General features: G+C 39.1%; 1 long non-coding RNA gene across 1 annotated transcript; it reads left to right on the top strand.

Annotated features, from left to right (window-relative positions):
* The first annotated feature begins 395 nt into the window (after window positions 1-395).
* On the top strand, window positions 396-18,473 carry LOC123460211. Its single transcript, XR_006636859.1, has 3 exons — window positions 396-664; window positions 14,979-15,072; window positions 18,418-18,473. It is a non-coding gene; the product is annotated as an uncharacterized LOC123460211 (long non-coding RNA).
* The last annotated feature ends 1,130 nt before the right edge of the window (window positions 18,474-19,603 follow it).

The following is a 19,603-nucleotide window of genomic DNA, read 5'->3' as shown; positions in this document are numbered from 1 at the left end:
GAGCTTTTAGAAAGATTTTCTCCCTATTTTTAAAAACAATCTCTGAATATGCATAATTTAAGAGTCTTCCCAGGGACAAGCCAGGGGCTCTTTGTACCACCTCTTTAGTGCTGAAAACTTCAGGTTTATTTTATCAAGGCTCAGGAACTCCTCCCCCTCACAGCCCCCCGCCACCGCAAAAAAATCTGCACATGTTTTAAAATTCAATTCTCTTTTCACACAAGTGTTTGAAGCAATCATAAATATATAGGAATTACAATTATTTCAAGGTATAAGGGTTATATCCATGAAAGTGTATTTTCATAAACTAGAAAAATATAGCTTTATTGTTTGTTGACAGTATTGTTTAAGGATTTTTTTTTTTTTTGAAGTATATTTCACCTCCAAAGGACCTGCTGAAACCTACACAGCAGCGATTTCACTAAGGTCCAGGTTTTTTGTCACACACGCAGAGCACAGATTTTTTTGATTATGTAGATTTCTTTTCCTACTGCAGTTTCATATGCAAAGCGTGCAGCGGCCACATCCATGCTATCTCCTAAAGCAGTCATTCTGAAACCCAATCTGGGGACACTGCAGACTAAATAAAATTTCATTTTGATTTGGCCTCCCGCTGAGAATGGGACTGCTTTGTCTCAGCCGACAGAACCAGCAAGCCAGAAAGGTATGTCGCGTTTTGCATGGTTGGTGGTGTGTCTTGAGGCTCTGCTCTGGGCTGGCCTCTTCCTCTTCCTGCTCCTCTTTCTCTTTCCCTTCCATTCGCTCTCCTATGGAGTGCTGTGTGCCTTCTACCTGCAGGGCACAGCCGTGGCAAACCCGCACCGCTTGTTTACTTTGGCATATGTTTAATAGCTTGTGGGACTGTTTGCATTTTTTTCACTGCCTTTGTTGTTGGCCTTTTTTTTTTTTTTCTATCTCTATTTTGGTTTTTGTTTTGTTTTGCTTTTCTCACCCACATTGGCTTTCCGTGCTTCTCAAGGTGTTGAATACTAAAACACTGACTGAAAGGAAAATTGTCTAAGTGCTGCTGTGATGCTCCAGAGACTTTACTGGAAAATTTGTCATGCAGGATTTTATTGTAAATTTGAAGACGTATTTAACAGTTTTGAAGGACTTTAGCTTTCATGGCTCTTTTGAGCTGCCTTGGCAGAAAAGCAGTCGCCCATTTTCGAGAAAGAGGGAGAATATAAAGACTATCTTCCAATGGGACTAAATGGCTGTGCCATATTAGTATGTTTTATAAATATGTATTGCGGGGCTTGCCTGGATGGCTGTTCAGCAAGGCTCTCTTCTTAACAATGACCTTTATTTGGAGTCATCTCATGAGAGGCCGCTGGTGTCAAATGCCCTTCTTGCTCTTGTCCTACCTTTCTGAGCTTGTGTTGGCAATCAAGGGACAACCTGCTGTGATGTTCTCACAAGAAGCTTTAACTACAATGGCAATGTGCCAGGGGATTGGCAGTTGTGGGAATTCTGTTTTCAAGCCCAAAGTCTCCTTGGAACTGTCATTGCCCTTGACCAATTCATAAGGTGGCATAAGGGAGAGATGTGTTTCTCCTTGGCTTACATATTGGCATATCATTAATCTAAATTAGATGATGGTGAACTGGTTAAAATGGATATAAAAGAAATGAAAACTAAATTGCCTAAAAGGAGAGCAGAGAGTAACTTCACTCTGACTCAGGGGCTCTGCATAAGTAATTCTAGCTAGGAGATGAGTAAATGGGTAAAAACACTAATTAGCTTCATAGGGATTGTAACCCCTCCCCCAAAGCAAATACAAATAAGCTAGGTTACATAACTTTGTGCATCCTGACATTAACTCTTCAAAATCCATACTACTACAGCACTTTTGAGTGTTCTAATATTTTTAGGTGACTGGTCTTCCACGGGCATTTTTGGTCGCCATGACTGACATGCCATTACAACAAATGTTGGTAATAAGATAATGTCTCCAATCTCATTACTCTGCACCTGCTATCCAAGAGTCTTGGGTGGGGAGGAGATCCATCTTTAGGCATCTATTAGGGTACTGACTATGTTTTCATGTAGAACAAATTGAAGAACAAAATGGAAGCTAAGGAAGATGTAGAAAAAATGGTAGTGTGAATATAACACCCAAAGTCATTTACATAAGATGCCATTGTCTTACATCTGTGAGGAAAATGGCACTGCTGGCCATGACTGGTAGGCTTAGCTCAACACATGGGTGTTTCTAATGGTACCTCAAAGAGAATATTTTGGCTGTTCCCTGACTATGAGAGCTGCATGCTTATGCCACAGCTGTTGATGGCAACAAAAGTATAAATTTGGACTGTGTCCATGTTATAAGTGCTGTTTATAGAAGGAACTTATTGGAATTTTATCCACTCACTACTAGATACTATACATTAAAAAAACAGTTATTTAGGACTGGAGAGATGGCTTAGCGGTTAAGCGCTTGCCTGTGAAGCCTAAGGACCCCGGTTCGAGGCTTGGTTCCCCAGGTCCCATGTTAGCCAGATGCACAAGAGGGCGCACGTGTCTGGAGTTCATTTGCAGAGGTTGGAAGTCCTGGCACGCCCATTCTCTCTCTCTCCCTCTATCTGTCTTTCTCTCTGTGTCTGTCGCTCTCAAATAAATAAATAAATAAATAAAAATAAAAATAAACAGTTATTTAGGAAGAATACTTTCTTGTGAATCAGAATTAAAACATAGGTATGTATATAAGGACTAAAAGATAAATTATATACACACAAATACTTACATTTTGGGTATTCATAAATGTATAAACATATGTAAGTAATATGCATGTGAATATATATATATATATATATATATATATATATATATATATATCTCCAAAATGTAAGTATTTGTGTGTATATAATTTATATATATGGAGAGAAAAAGAGAGAGAGACAGAGAGAACTTGAATTAGTCATGCTAGAGTCTCCAAGGTTATCTTGAGGATTAAAGTCAGTGTCTAATGCAGAAAATACTAAATTATGGTCTATTGTGACCATATAGTATGCGTTAGAGGTTAATATTGAACAGTAGAGTATTTTTGTTAACTTATAGGTTCATCTTGGACTCTATCTTCAAGAGATAAATTATTACAGTATGTTTTCAACACCATGAGGTCTGGGGACCAGGACTACAGTTAAGAAGCAATGGCTGCACTGGAGAGGGGGATGGGACTGTACCTCCTTACTTACCTGGTGCCTATCATGCCTGATGCAATTGTCCCCCAAATTTTAATTCATGTGCCCCATAAGTTCCATGACAGTTCTAAGGCAGAACTATTGAAGATGACTGTCATGGAGACTCTTGGTACATGAATTAAGTTTCTGTACATTTTATGATGCCCATTATCTGGCTTTGCATGTTTCATTACCTGGGTGTCTTTTTTTTTTTAAGACCAGAAAAGTTTAATATTTTTGAGTCTTTTCAGTTTTGGAATATTTGCATAGACTTTACAGGTTGAGCATCCTGAACACAAAAGTTTCCAAAAATAAAAATCTTTAGAGTGTCATATTGGTAGTCAAAGTTTAGAGAAAGAACTCTGATGGGTACCTTGAGAATGATACCCTGTCGTTCTCTTGCATGTGGAAATGCTGAAAGTTGCTCAAGACCCATTAACCACATAGAGAACCAGGAACATTAGAGTACTCAGTTTTCATTTAGCCACTTTGGAAAGGTCCCATAGTTTAGGTGCCTATGGCAAGATTTAGGTGAGCTATTTTTTGAGCAGTATCACATGCAGTTTTGCTATTGAAGAGGAGACTTCTATTTGAACTTTGAGGTCAAAAGTGTGTAATGAGAGAAGCTCTGCAAACCACAGCTCAGCTGTACATGTAGATAATCATGGAAGTGTCCAGAAAAATCTCAAGTACCAGATAGATCATCCCAGAGGTACACAACTATTCTCTATAAATGCTTGTCCTCCAAAATGGAAGGATAGCCTGGACCTTTCTTTCAATGCCCACATTAAGGTGACCATGGTGATAGGATTAGGCAGAGAGAGGCCCTAGGACTGAGATTCATTGGCTGCTATTCTTGGTTATGTAAAGCATAGGTGCTGCTGTCAATAGGTAAAATGGTCCTACAGCAGCTATGACTATCAGCTGGCTAGTGAACTGGGCTGAGCACCAAGGTGAAACTCCTATAGGTAGAGAGGTATAAGGAGACTGTGGATGCAGAAGGAATTACAGGCTCTTTTCTGGTCATTCTTCCCAAGACTTAGTAAAGACTCAGATGCTTACCAGCTCCCATTTTCTTATGAAGGAAAACACTATTCTACACCAAACAGAGATAGTGAATTCAGTAACAAGGATGACAGATGGCAAAAGGGCATCCCATGAACCCAAAGATTCCTACTTATTCCCACATTACTAAGATCTATAAGTTGCATTCACCTTTACCTCCTTTCAGGGTATCATCTTAAGGGAAGAAAGAAGGATATACAGAGAAAACATAAGAGATTGGTGGGCATTTTATCCAAGTGGAAGGATGAACACCACTGGAAATAGACAGCTTAAATTATCAGGCCTGACAGCTCTCAACTTGATTGGACATTTAATTAACTCCTCTCTCCTATCCTCACTCATGACTGATATAGAACTTGGGAAGAAACATAGATGAGCTGCAACCAAAACACAGAAGTAAATTATATTTTTATTTTATCAATAAGTTGTATTGTGACTGAAATTTTCAAGTCAGCTCCATCTGAAAGACTCTAATTTTTTATCTAAGTATCTATCCTCTGTGACCCAAGAAAAGGTGAGAGACTTCATTTTCCAAAGCCAGAAAAAGAGGGGCAGGAATATAGACTGAATTGATCTCATAGGTCAAGTTGATCTTCTATATAGTGGTATGCAATATAACTTTAGCCAGATAATAAAATGTCTCTAGTATATGGATTTTTTGTAGCAGTTTCCCCTTCTATGAAGGGGATAGTTCATATACAACTGTGGGTCGCAAATGTACTGTCAATGTGGGGTGTGGAAGTGGCCCAGTTTATGAGCCAGGCTCAAGATGGGCCCCAAGAGAGACAATGTTTGTCTCCCAGAAATGTAGAACACAAACATTGAAGTCTGATTGCCGGGAGCTGTTGGAACAGACTCACCAAAAAGACATGGCAGGAGACACCCATTTTAGACTTATCTGAGAAGAAAAGAGACTGGTCAGTTTTCTTCTTACATAGACCTGTTTGTTCAACTCATGTTGAGTTCTTTGAAATGCCAAGGTGTTATCTCAGCCAATTTTTTTCCCTTATGCTTGAGTTGGATAAAATTTTTTCAGTTGTTTTCACGTAAGACTTGTATGCTGCCAAATATATGTGAAGAAGAAATTCCTAGAAATCATTGCAAGAGTATTGACCTTCTATTGATTAATCTAAGGAACAATAGAGATGATGAATGCTCACTTTTTATATGCCCACATACTGAAGTTTGAGGTTTGCTGAATATGGTAGTGGTTATAAACATTGAAGATTTTAATCAGAAGCTTTTAGAAAAGGACATATTATTTTTTTTCAGGAATGCAGCTAGTTTGTAGCAGGAGATTGTCACTGTATGGGACAAAGTGTTCCAGTGTATGATCCATGGAATAATGTTCTAAAAATTACCCAATGTTCCTTCTGCTCTGCTGGCTTGTGTAATCCTGAGAAGCAAGTATCCCATTGAATGCCAGTAGAAAACTTAGAATTCAAGACAGAAGCCAAAAGAGCCAAGAAGAATCAAAGAAGTAAAAGGTAGACAAAATCAAATCATTACTATAGGGACCTAGATATAATAGAGATCTAATTCCTTCTGACATGGGAGTCATAGATAGAGTTCTGGGATATTAAAAAAAAAAAAAACTTGAGATGCCAATGTTTAAAACTTGTCACTTTGAAGATTTGTAGCTAAAGCACAGCCTTTTGCTGCACCATTAAGACATATCAGTAAAACAGTATAAACATGGAAAAGAATTGCATTATAAGCAACACATAAGTTAAGTCTTAGTCTACTGTATGAACATGTTATAATATTTCATGTATCGATGGAAATTAGCAAATGTTAGTAAATTTAATTACTATATATGTAATATACAATTATATATATATATATATATATATTGCCAGCTACATATATATAATAGATTAATGAATATCAAATAGGATACTTAGGGGAAAAATACTCATTTGGTTCAAGGGTTTGTTCTGTGTGTGTATAAAGGGCAAACGAAGGTGAATCTAGCTATATCATTATCACCCACCCACATTAAGAATGTATTTATTCCCCTGCAGTCCATTATAGACTGCAGTGCTTCCTAGCAGCACACCTTTTTTTTGTTTGGCTTATTGACAAAAATGTTTGAATCTCTTAATACTAATGAAAGTTTATAAGGAAGAACAGTTATGTGGCTACTGACTTATTTTCAAAGAAATAGCAGTCATTGGCTGAGCTACATGATGACCAAGATTTTTTTTCAGTTTGTCAAACAAACATCTATTCAGAGACCATGAACACTAATGAGGGCGAGGAACTAGGTGGAACAAGGGGATAGGGTTTGGTGTAATGGCATGAAATTAAGAAAAGGGAAATTTAGGTTGATTACTAATTACCAATTGAAAATCTTCTTAATGTTGAGGTCTATTAGACTGTAGGGTAATCTTGCAAGGGAAGTAGTGGGATGCCTATTGCTTAGATGTTTAAAATTAGAGTGGACAGAGCACCATCAAGGACACCCCCAGGGTGAGCCATCTACCCCACCCTGTTGTGTAGAATGAGCAAGTTCACCTTGGTTGCCTTTCTAGGCTCAAGCTTCCTTTTGGCCTGGGAACAGAGGACAATAGTCACCTTGGTCTACTCCACAGAGCACAGGATTTGTCATTCTGATACATTTCTTCTGCTTGTCATCTGCAGAAGTCTTCCAAAGATGTTGATAAATGCTCAAAAGAAGCAGTTATCTTGGCAGCAGACCTCCTCCTGAGATATATGTTTCCCACCTGGGAGCTGACATCTTCCCAAGATTCACAGAATCCCATATCTTATGTCAAGCTATACTCTGCATTTCAGTAAAGTCAAAACTAAAGCAAGCAAGTGACATTTTAATAGCATGAGTATCAGGGCATGGAAGGTATGCATGTTTTTCCATGCCTAAAAAAAAAAAAAAAAAAAAAACAGGTAGAAGGGATGGATGAAGAGGAAGAGAGTTACAAATGGAAACCGTTCTGCCTTGTTCTAGCCACCAATGAAAGTAGGCATATTTAATATGAGAAAAATGTTCATTTCTTTGTGCTCTCTGGAAGCCTATCTTATGACATGGGAAATGATTTCAGAGAAGGGTTGCTTTTTGTTGTTGTTGTTGTTGTTGCATGTGTGCATGTGTATGGGTATGCCAGAGCCACTTGCCACTACAAACAAATGCCAGCACTTGTGCCGCTCTTTGCATCTGGCTTACTTGGGTGATTTGGGAATTGAACCTGAGCCCTCAGGTTTTGTAAGCAATCACTTTTAACTGCTGAGCCAGCTTCCCAGCCCTAGAGAGGGTGTATAACATGATAGAAATATATGTATATATTTAAAAGCTACAGTGGAGGTAGTTGTATCTGGACTTTAGTGACTTTGTATATGGGGGCCTTTGATAAAGTTCTATCAATCAAAATAAATAGAAGCATACATTACATATGCATTATATTATTCTCTTTTAAAATATTCTACTTAATTAAACATAGCCAACCTCACTATAGCCAATAAGAAGGAAAGAATGGGCTAAATTTATACCTAGCTATGGTTTAGATGCTATTTGTCTCCATTATAAATCATATTGAAACTTAGGTGCCATTGTGGTGGTGGGACCTGTAAGAGGGGATTCAGACACCAACAGGAGTGAGATCTTGCTCTTATGAGACTTGGTCATTTGTCCCATTGTCACAATGCAAGTCAGAGAACCTGCACTTTGTTGCTTTTTCACATACCTACTTGCCCTCCCACTTCCTTCCAAAGTCGAAACAGCACAGGCCCTTAAAAACACCATGATTTGAAACATCATGCTCTCAAGAACCAAGAGACACTAAATGCCTTGTCTTTGTACTTTCGTCAGTCTCAAGCCTTCTGTTAGAACAACCGAACCAAAACAATGGTGAAGCCAGTAACAAGAGGGATGATCATCAGGTATCCAGCACCTATTGGTGCCCATTTGTGGAGGTGATGCCAGGACACTGAATGTGGCGGAAAGGCAAGCACAGCAGAGCTCCTAGCCTAGAAATCTGTATGGAGGAGCATGGAACTCCACCATGTAGACATCACCTGTGCCCTCTTTCCTCCATCCGTAACATTTAATTCTCATAGCCAGAGATCATCAATTTGACCCCGGCCTGGCCTCTGAGGACACTAAATGGAGAAAACAGCAGATAAATGCCACTCAGTGTTTTAATCTCTGTTCTGGAAATTGTGTGTGTGTGTGAGTGGGTGTGTGTGTGTGTTTGAAAGGGAAGTTAAGAAAGGAGATTAAAATACTTTCATGCGTAATGTATGTGCATGTCTCCATTCTGACTGCTTAGGAAGACTTCCTTCGGTGTTTATGAGTTTAACATTATTCTCTGTAATCTAAGTCAGTCAGTGAAAACATATCATTCCAACCAAACTGACTTTACACATGAAATTAATATTTTACAAAAAATACCATATGTGTAGAGCAATCCGTCAGAAAATGTTGGCTGTATATCAGGATATATGTGCTTAGATTTCAAAGAATTACATACATCTATCCCTTCCTCTCTCTTCCTTCCACTCTTCCTTTATCCTTCCTTCTTCCTTTCTTTCTTCCTTCATAACTCATAGCAATTATGACAACTTCCTTTAAAATAGAGATTAGAAACAACCCAAAGTAGTCAGTTTAGGTACCTGCAACTGTATTCAGCTGCTGTTTGTTGGGACATAATTTATGTTGCAGCTGGGTCTTAGCATCATTGCTTCTTTCATTGAATCATGCATGTTCCCTTCTGGTCCTCTACCCCCCACACACACCATCTGGGTCAGCTTTTCACAAATGATCCAGGTCTGCCCTCCATACACCATCTGGGCTACAGCCACTATGATGTCCCTCTGGTACTATTTTTCTGAAGTTATTAGTGAGCTCCAAATGACTCTTTCATGAAATCATGAAGGTTATACCAGATTTGCTCTTTCTTAAAGACTGTAGCCTTTCTTTCATGTATTGTGAGATAAGACATGATACCTGAAGAGCAGATGGTCACCAAGTAAAACAACATACCCAACCAGAAGCAAATTATGGAATAAAACGTGTTTTATTCAGCCTCCAGTTCCAACAGTATGGGAAGACATAGCAGGCCTAAGGAGAAAGCGTGCATCATATCATCACATCTTCAGAGTAGATGCAGAGGAGGAAAACAGGACCTGGGATGGGATATAAAACTTCCATGCCAATCTCTACTGACATACTTCCTCCTGCAAGGCTCCCCCTCCCGAGGTTTCTACAACTGTCTGAACAGCCTTACCAGCAGGAGATCTAGTGAGCCTGTGGGGACGTTTTACATTCAAACCACAACAGACTCTGTGTAATGCTGAAAGCCACAGACCATGTCTTGCTCACGTGGAGTGTTTCTGTCCCATTTTAGTGCTCCATTGGAAAGCAAAATGAGGGCCAATAGCAGGAAGAAGGAACATGCAAGTAATTAAAATCCACTTTTCAATCAGTACAGCAACAATTAAATAATTTTGATGACCTGATATACATGCAACAAAATAACATCACAAGCTCCCGAAGGGTGCGATGTATATGCAAGACTGTCTTACCTGCCCTCTTAGCCATCAATCACAGCTGAAATATGCAGGCCAAGTCCAAAGTAAAAGGGTAGAATCACTTATTCCACAAGCAAGAGAAGCCCTAACATGGTAACCTAAGCATGGGCTACCATGGAATGCATAGAACTCATGCCAGGAGGTAGCCAAGGCTGGCATTACCTTTTCTGTTCCTTACTTGGTCTGCTTCAAGGACTAGATTTCAGCACAAAGCATGGGAAAACTAGCAACTAGGAGCTGTTCTTAAATAAGGAAAGCTAGTTTGTTTGCCAGGGCTTTGAAGTTCAGACAGAACCTGGCAGGTTCTAAGAACTGGGAAGGAGGTATGGATGTACACATTAGCAGAATCAGAATTCACCTGAGGGTTTCTTCCTAAGAGTAAGGCTGTATGAGTCTGATTCCTTTTGCCTCTTCAGAGGTTGGAAAGTGTGCTTCCTCTGATTCATTAATGTCACTGAAGAAGCTCTGAAAACTTTATCTTAAAGGGACACACTAAGTTTGCATGCCCTTTAACTTTGGCACTGCAGTCACTGGACATAATTAAAGGTGAGTATTCTAGGTGGTCATTGTTCAGCTGCTTGTTAACATGTCTAAAAGATAGTGAAGGGGGCTTTGATATTTGCTTACTTCAAAGTCCTTGTGTCTTCTGGTGCTATATACAGGTACAGTCACCTCATCAGATATCTTCAGGACCACCACCTTCCAGTCAGTGGGAGTCTTCATGGACTGGTGATGTCCCTTTAAAGGAAGGCTGCCTAAGGAAGCATCTGGAAGTATCTATCAGAGCCATAAACAGTGAAGCAGGAAAATTGTTTAGACCCTGGATTCTAGGCCCAAAAGCAACAAGGAAAAATAAATCAAGTCAACCAAGATCTTAGGGTTTCACTCATTTAACAACATCATAAATGATATTACAATCTCCTCTTCTCATTGAGTTGAGTCCCTCCAAGCTCTTTAAAACATACTCTATGAGAGTTAAGTGTCCCAAAGCCTGTAGTTAGGTTGATGTGCCCTGCTTCCACCCAGAGTCATCACTTAGTAGCATTTGCCATTGCCATCTTGTCAATGAAATCAGGATGGCGTTCGTTTCTAGCATCCTGGATTTTTGTTGAGCAAAGCAGCGCAGTGCATGAAAGGCATGTCAAGAGATCTGACGTAAATGGAAATCACGCTTTCATAATGCCGCACAACAGGTGCACAAAATAGATGTTCAAAATGGTTTCTATTATTTGGCTTTTTTGGAATCAAATCAGAATCAAGAACAATAGTGGCCATTTCAGATAAATTACTTCTGCACATTCTTGCAGATTGAGCAGCTGTAAAGGAGGGGAGGGGGAAGATGGGGGTGCTGGCTGTTTTGAAGGTGGATGCAAATACATTTGTAATGTGTATATAGTATACCCAGTATATTAAATTTTAGCCCTTTATGTGTGATGATAAAAAGTAGTTTTCTTTCTGGGATTACATGTTTCATTAAAACCAGACTTTAATAATTAAATGACACAACTCTGGAGGTAAGAACTAGCTAAGATAAAAGTTTTCAGACACTCCATTATTTCTCATAGACATTCCCACTGAAGCACCAATGGAAATATGGTTTAATGATTTAAGTTCTAAAAATGGGCTGTTTAATAAAATATTGGCTATGTGTGTGGTTTTGCTCTGTGTGTGTGGTTTAGCATCTCTTCTGTTGTTGTTAGGCATGGTGTGCTAATGACAGCAGGTGGGTGATGGTCTGGCTCTGCCCTCTGCCCACCATCCCCTGCATCTGCCCACTCTGAACAGCTTTATTGCCTTAGAGTTTCAGTTCGTAATATTTAATGTTGGAAAGGGAGTTTTTTTTTTAAATCCTCTCTGTTATCATATTCCATTGTGTTAGACATAATTCAGAGGGAGAGGCTAAAGACTGGTAGGTAGGCCCTGATTGAGGGGGATGTATAACTGGGTGTAGTGGGATTAAGCAATTATCAGCATAATGAACACATGGCAAAAGCCTGATGAGCATTGGAGGCAAGCAGTAGTATTTCCATCATTATGACCCTTCTTACACATAAACCGTTCAGTACCCACTTGAAAGGAACAGAAGACCCATTATATATAAGCAGTTATTTTCTTGAGCATCCTCTGTTCCTTTTAAACTTAGTCTAGAAAACACTTCTCATATTTTCATTCTGTTGTTCTGCTGTGCCCCAACATCAATGCATGATAGTTTTAAAAAATTAAAAATTCCCTCAAAAATATTAGATCTAACAGAAATAGATACACATTTAGATTTCGTATAAGGACCTTTGATTTGCAAAAAAATAATAATAATGAAAACAAGATATGTGAATGTTAATGATGCCCAAAAGCAATGAAAGTAGGAAATAAGTTAAAGAGCCTTATTTTTAGGTACAAATATGCCAAAGAAAATAATGACTGAAAAAATTATAATGTGCTTTTATGTGTGATTTGAAAAGCAACCCTGTGCCTCATCCCTAGGCTGTGGTCCTTATTTGTGTGGCTGTTTCAGGTGAAAAATCAAAAGGAAAGTGAAAGAGCACAGAGCATCATAGTTGTCCCGGATAACATGCTTAGGGATATTTGATGGATTACTCCTTGGCTTAAGCTTGTATCTGATGGATTGCTCTCCACTTAAATTGTGTAAATATGTACAGTAAATCTTTTCCTTCATATATTTCCCCTAGTCTTCTTCCTTTTACAATGTAGTGGGTTTTTTTCATCCTCTCTTTAAAGAATATATCATAGATCTGATGACAACAGGAAGTCATGACATATCAATTAAGAGTCATTTCTGGGTAATATTTTTTGATCACCTAATACTAAGATGGAATTACTATTCAGTTTGCCTGTAATTCATTATGTTATGTAATTCTTCCTGGCAAAGTCATCACTACCCGTGATGATTCTGGCTGGGAGGCTTCCTTATTTTAAACTTGTTGATGCTCAGAGTCCTGTAAAGTTTTTAATAGCATTCTTTTCCTGAGTGATAGATGGTTATAAACATTTGAACTTCCTTGCTGGCTGCGCTCCCTCTTCCTTCTCTATCTGTCTGACTTCTGTGGACACCTGCCTCGTATTTGGAACCTGGAATCAGGAAACAGGAAGGGGAAGATCTAGGATAGGGGCTCTGCTGCCTCCCTGACCAGTACAGAGGAAGCAGCCCTGGAGGAACAGGATCACAGTGTAAGGAGCCCCCAAGGTCCTTCTTTTAACCTTCCAAAAATGCTGTAGTCTCCAGATTTGATAGATCCTTCCCCTTTTATAAAATTGGCTTCAGTTCTCATATAGAAACCAGTAGGTCGAGAATAGAACAGTCCTTTGCATGAAACACAGAATCTGAAGGTATATGAACACTTGGTGTTAGAAGTAATTTTCACTTTCTTTCCATTTGTTTTAATTGCTTTCCAGAGGGAAAACTCCATAGACTCTGAAGCCAAAGGGCCTTTTGAAAAAAAAAAATGCCTCTTTTAGATTTCAGCTCCAGCCCCAGCTGAATCGACAAGGGAGGGTTCTCACTAGACAGTTGCTTGCTGCTGGCTAGAGTTTCCCACTTTTGTTTCCTGTGGAAACTTACATGGGGCAAATTGAAAGAGTGATTATTTGAAACCTCCACTGTCTTCCTGATCCAGCATCTCCAGTATTTTCATGGAAAATTGGAGAAGTGAAAGCAAGGGGAGATGTCAGGCTTGTCAGTTTCAGCTGGGCTTGTTGGCATAAATCTGATGTTTCTAGTTTTGCAAGCAAGCTGTGGAACTCTGTTCCTTTTTACTTAAAACAAATGGTAGCCGAACATCGACTTTACCTTTACCTGCCCCTTCCATGACTTTGCTGTTGCTGTGGGATTTTTAGGGGGGGAAATATGGTAAGTAGTTCACATGGGTGGTAAGAGGGAAAGTTGCAAACTCTATTCAGCAAATTAATCATTGAATAATGAATGGATTCCTTCCACACCACAGGACACAACACTTATAAATGCAAGTGACTGGTTTATCCAGCTGGTGAATTACCCCCATCTTTACATATCTCCATCGTTTCTTTATGAATCTCCCTTTCTTTATAAACCTTGCTTTTTATGACGCTGGGGGAAAAGGCAGAGAGGATCAATAATATCATTTGCTCAGAAAACATAACTCATTATTACTTATCACCTGCTAAAATAGACTAAGGTTAAAAAAAAAAAAAAACTAGAATTGTCTTTGTGTGGATAAAACTTTTCCTGGATGCCATTGCTAGCTATTTCTCTAGAAATCCCCAATAACTTTTTTGTATTTAAATTTTAAGAACTCAGTACATTTGCTGATTTTCATCCCCAGTGCCTGCCAGTCTTGATTTTAGTCACTTGAGGCTGTAGTTTCATAAAATAGCATTTTTAAATAGCAGAATGTATTGTTAAAGGAAAGATTGGTGCTGCATGTTTGCATTATCATGGAGAAGGAATTGAGAATGTGGAGTCAGTAAATCTAACAGACTGGCTACTTACCTTGCACACAGCTCTTGGCATGCACTGCTCCAGTTAATTCCCCATAGTGTTATGAGGAATTTACTTATCCCTATTTTGCAAATGAGAAATCAGAAGCTATGTGAGAGAACTCAGAAAACCATCACACATTTCTTCATTGCCATTGTATGGAAAAAAAAAAAAAAGAAGAAAAGAAAGAAGATCTTGGGCTGCCAACCATGATTGTTGGCAAAGTAGACCCAGGAAGGAGGAACTGTTCACAGAGAGATATGGGTCAGAGATTCAGTTTTGCTTGATGCTTACTCCCCAGTGTCTCCTGCAATCCTTGGCATTAGCAGTTTTCCACACTGGTCCTCGTCTTTCCTATAAACGAAAAGCAGAAAGTTAGAGTGAGGAGCTCATCTTAGCTAGCTCAGCATTGATATTTCCCCAGAGTTGCCTGGTATTTTGCTTCTGATGCTGAAGAGACAAAGGCAAACAAGAGACACATAACCAAGAAGACATAGATACCACATCCCTGGTATTCAGACATTTTGGGCAAAAAGAAGAGGGATCTGGTTGATAGCAGAAAAGGGATCTGGTCCTGGTATTATTAGTCCCACCTTCCAAGAACATCCTTCTGCTCTTTCTCCCCCCCCCCCCATATATATATAATATATAATATCTATCAGCTTTAACAACATGTCATGCTTAATGTCTTCATAAGTCTTACAATTCTTTCTCAGATTAAAGCAAGTGGATACACTGAGAAGTCAGGTTCTCTAAGACATTTGTTCCCTAGTGGAGAAAGCTTACAAGATGGTATTCCTGGTTGGCAAGGTAAGGCTGACAGTCACCCCCGTGGTGTGGCCAGGGGGCTCCTCATGCACTTTCAGGTCCTCCCTATAATTTTATGCCTGAATATACTCATTTACTAAGTTTAAAAGGAAAATCCAGTGTTCTCTCTGATTTTACTGCAGCAAAAAATAATTTATTCTTACTTTATTGAGGGGAAACTCCAATAGTCTAAAAAGCCTTGCAAATTCAAACTGCATAGTCATTTCAAAATGCAAATCTCCAAAATCATCTAATTAAAAAAATCCCAATAAGTTGGTGCTACAAAGATTGTTGAGTGGATCGAGCACTTGCCATGCTAGCATGAGAGTCAGAATCTGGACCCATAGCACTGCTGAAATGCCTAGTAAGCATGGTGGTCTGTGATCTCAGCTCACAGGAAGCAAAGAATCCCTGTGGCAAGCTGGCTGGCTAAACTAGCCAGACCATTAAGGTCTGGATTCAAGTGAGAGACTCTGCTCAGTAAGTGAATTGGAAAGCAATTGAGGAAGATACCAATGTCAACCTCTAGCTTCCATATGCAAACACACATGCACCCAAGGAAATACAAACACACATACACACACATACCCCCCAAAAATTATCTACAAATTGCAACAATCATGATAGTTTATACATGGTACGTAGGCATATGCATACACACACACACACACACACACACACACACACACACACACACACATATATATATATATATATATATATATATATATATAGAGAGAGAGAGAGAGAGAGAGAGAGAGAGAGAGAGAGACTTTATGAGGAGTTCATTCCAAGATTCCCAGGAGATGCCTCACACTGTGGATAAAATCAAATCCTATCTGTTGTCTGTTTGCTCCTATGTATACACAGCTATGCTAAGTTCAATTTGTCAATCATACATGGTAAGAGTATAATAGTAAGTGATGACAATATATGGAAGAATGATTGGCAATGTCACTTTTCTCTTTAGCATTATTATTAGTTAAAATAATGATTTTGTAACACAAGCATTGCAGCAGTATGCATCCATCTGACAACAACGCATAGCTGCTAAGCAAGCCCTGGGTAGGTGACACACAGTGGGGATGAACAGGACAGAGGGACAGTCCATGCCCTGGAGGGATGGGGCCAGATGATGCAAGATTTTGTCCTACTCCTCAGAATGGCACACAGTTAAAAATTTATAAATTAATTCTGGAGGTTTTCCATGTGTTATTTTCGAAAGTGGTTGGCATGGGAAACTGAAACAGCAAAGTTGCAGGTCAGCACGGATGGCTGTATGCATGAAGTAGACAGGGATGAGTAGTGTATACATAAATGCTTCTTACAGCTGGAAGGATGTGGGAAGCAGAGTGGGCTTTGCAGGCTGGCCCTGTCATTTACTCATTGGGTGAATTTAGCCTGCCTGTGTCTTGATTTCATCTCTGCAATAGAGCACATGAATAGAACTCACTTCCCTGGTACAATGGCAAGTACTGTGTACACATGTTTGTTGAATGGGTACAATCTCAGTAGAGTGACAATTCTGCTCACAACAATCTGACAAGGTTGGCATTATATCCTCAGGTAGTATGTACAGAATTTTCAACATAGAAGCCCCCCGTTGAAGACACAATGGTCATGGTGCTACTACATGGCTCCAAGGCCACTCTCTTCGAAATGTAAGGGCAGCATCTTTCTTGAGATTTTCTTTCATGTGCATAATTTATGTTTTCTCCTTAAAGATATTCTATAAACATTATTGTTGCTAAGTTTTAATGATTATAGAACAATGTTAAAATTAGTATGAGTTGGGGTTACTTGGCTTTTCAGGCAAATGCTTTAACCACTAAACCATCTCTCCAGCCCAATACTTATACTTTTTGAAGAACTTCCATATTGTTTTCCATAGAAACTACAAAAATTCACTTTCTTCCAACATCCATCCTCACTACAGTGACATATTATCATATCACAGTTTTGAGTCTCATTCACTGGGTAGTGATTCTGAGCATTTCTTCACATATCTGGTGACTGAATCTGTAAGACTTCTTTAAAAACAATGTATTTAGGTATATGTCTTATTTTAATCAGTTTGTTTTTTATTATAGAATTTCTGAGGTCTGTATATGTTCCAGATATTAACCCCTTTTCCAAATTATACTTTGAAAATATTTCCTTCTATGTTAAAAGTTGTCTTTCCCCCTGTTAATTGTTCCTTTTGCTGAACAGAGCTTTTTAGTTTAATATACTTTTATCTGTTTATTTTTGCTGTGTTTCCTGTTTTTTAGGTCTTGTCCTAAATTCATTTGTTTTTCCTTTTCCAGTGTCCTAAGGCTATTTCCTGATTTATTTTTCTAGCAATGTCATAATTTCTGGTCTTACCTTAAGGGCTTTAATCCATATTGCATTAATTTTCACAAATGATGAGAAGGGAAGATCTGTGAACACATGCACAGATGCACACATAAGTATGCATATAAGTACACATATGCACACACACACAAAGGAACTCAGTTTGGAGCAGCTGTATCTGAGCTGAGACACCAAATAAGGAAATAAATGATAGACTTGTCAATGAATTTTGTGAGAACAACTGGGAGGAAAAGAGATCAAAGAGATAAAATTAGATTTCTACCTCAAAGCATTTGCAAGAATATATTCCAGACCAAGAAGTGTTAAATATGAGAATAGAAACTGAACATTTTAGAAGAGAATATATTTTTGACATAAAACTTGAGAGGAATTTTTAAATTTAAATTTAATTTATTTATTTGAGATAAAGAAAGAGGCAGATAGAGAGAGAGGTATGCCAGGGCCTCTAGTCACTGCAAACAAATGCCAGACACACAAACCACCATGTGCATCTGGCTTACATTGGTGCTGGGGACTTGAACCTGGGTACATAGGCTTCACAGGCAAACACCTTAACTGCTAAACTATCTTTCCAGCCTAAGAAGAATTTTTTTAAATAACAACAGAAGTGAACACAGTACCAAAAATATTGATTTATTTTCTCTATAAAAAGACCCTCCTGTCCAAGCAACTCATGGTCTAACCTACTTAGCAACAAATAACCTGTTGTGATGCCTACACAAGTGCAATAGTGGCACACAGCCATGGTGGGGAACCAACTGCTCTTGATTTGGCTAACTGATCCCCTCAGTGGTGCGGGACCCATAGCTGGAGCTGGGAAACAAGTCAGAACCATATCCAAACATAAGCCCACTCTCCAATATCAAGCTACCATCAATCATAGGGTATAAGAAGGCCTACACCCATTAAACTCTCTACTAAAAAAGTAAGGGTTATCTCATTTGGCCTGGTGCTCACTCACTCTCCTTTGGAGATTCTGCTTCTCTTTTTCAGATAGATGCAGATCCTAAGGAGAGAGCCACCCCACCATACCTCAAAAAGGCCCAGACTGAAACTAAGGAAAATTGGCAAAACAAGCAAGGGTGATGTTTTCCTGATGAACCGGATACCAGCACAAGGGGAAGGAGACCAAGACAGAGAAAAATCAACTCCTACCAAATCAGACAGCAGAGCCTCAGAGGCCCCCAACACCTCAGCACTGAAGCAGACCAAAAATGAACCCAACATGGCTCAGGGAAATTTTGCGGAAGAAGGGGCGGAAAGAATGTCAGAGCCACATGTTGGGTCATGATATGCAGAGACATTTATCGTACCAATAACTGTGGGCTAAATCCACAATGCACGACCCATATACATCAACAAGGAGGGGCCATTGGGGAGGGGGTAGGTCACGGATGAACCTAACAATGGTACCAAATTGCCTGTATTTGCTGAATACATAACTAATAAATTTTTTTAAAAAAGACCCTCCATGAAATATAAGTTCACTGTTTCTGATCTAAACCAGTATCTGTCCTTTCAATTTTCCATAGATTCTATCACCATTGCTTTAAAATGAGATTAACTGTCACTTTTCCTCCTTTGTTATTCCTGCAAGAATTTTCTCTGCAAGGCTGTAGAGGTTTAAGTGTAAAATGTCCCTCATAGCCTTATGTGTTTGAATACTTGATCTCCAGCTGGTGGTGCTGTTCGGGAAGTGGTGGAACCTTTAGGATATGGAGCTTTGCCAGGTGAATTGTGTCTCTGGTAGCAAGCCTGAGGTGTTATAAAGTGGCCCCACTTCCTGTTCATCCTCTGCTTCTAATGCTGGTAAGATATCGTGCAGGATTCCTGCTTATGATGAAAATTTCCTTCAAAACTAAGTGGAATTAAATCTTTTTCTTCCACAAACTGTTTTTGGTCAGGCATACTGCAAGAATGCCTCAAGAAGAAAGTCACTGATTCAAAGGTTTGCACTCCCTTTTGCACTGGCCTACTTCCTCAACTGTTCGTATTTTCTTCCTTGAACAACCCTTGTTGAGTGAGGCTTGTGAGTCATAAACAATCACAGCTTTGTCAGCATTCAGATCCTGAGGCCCAGTGACTGGGTTTGAACTTGGTACTGATAACCATGTTCTTTCAGCCCATTTAACATATTAATACACTGTCTTCTTTACTGTGGGAACTTGAGCAGTTTCCA

The sequence above is a fragment of the Jaculus jaculus genome, chromosome 4 (genome assembly GCF_020740685.1).
Source record: "Jaculus jaculus isolate mJacJac1 chromosome 4, mJacJac1.mat.Y.cur, whole genome shotgun sequence".
NCBI lineage: Eukaryota > Metazoa > Chordata > Mammalia > Rodentia > Dipodidae > Jaculus > Jaculus jaculus.
This window is presented reverse-complemented; position numbering and strand designations above follow the sequence as displayed.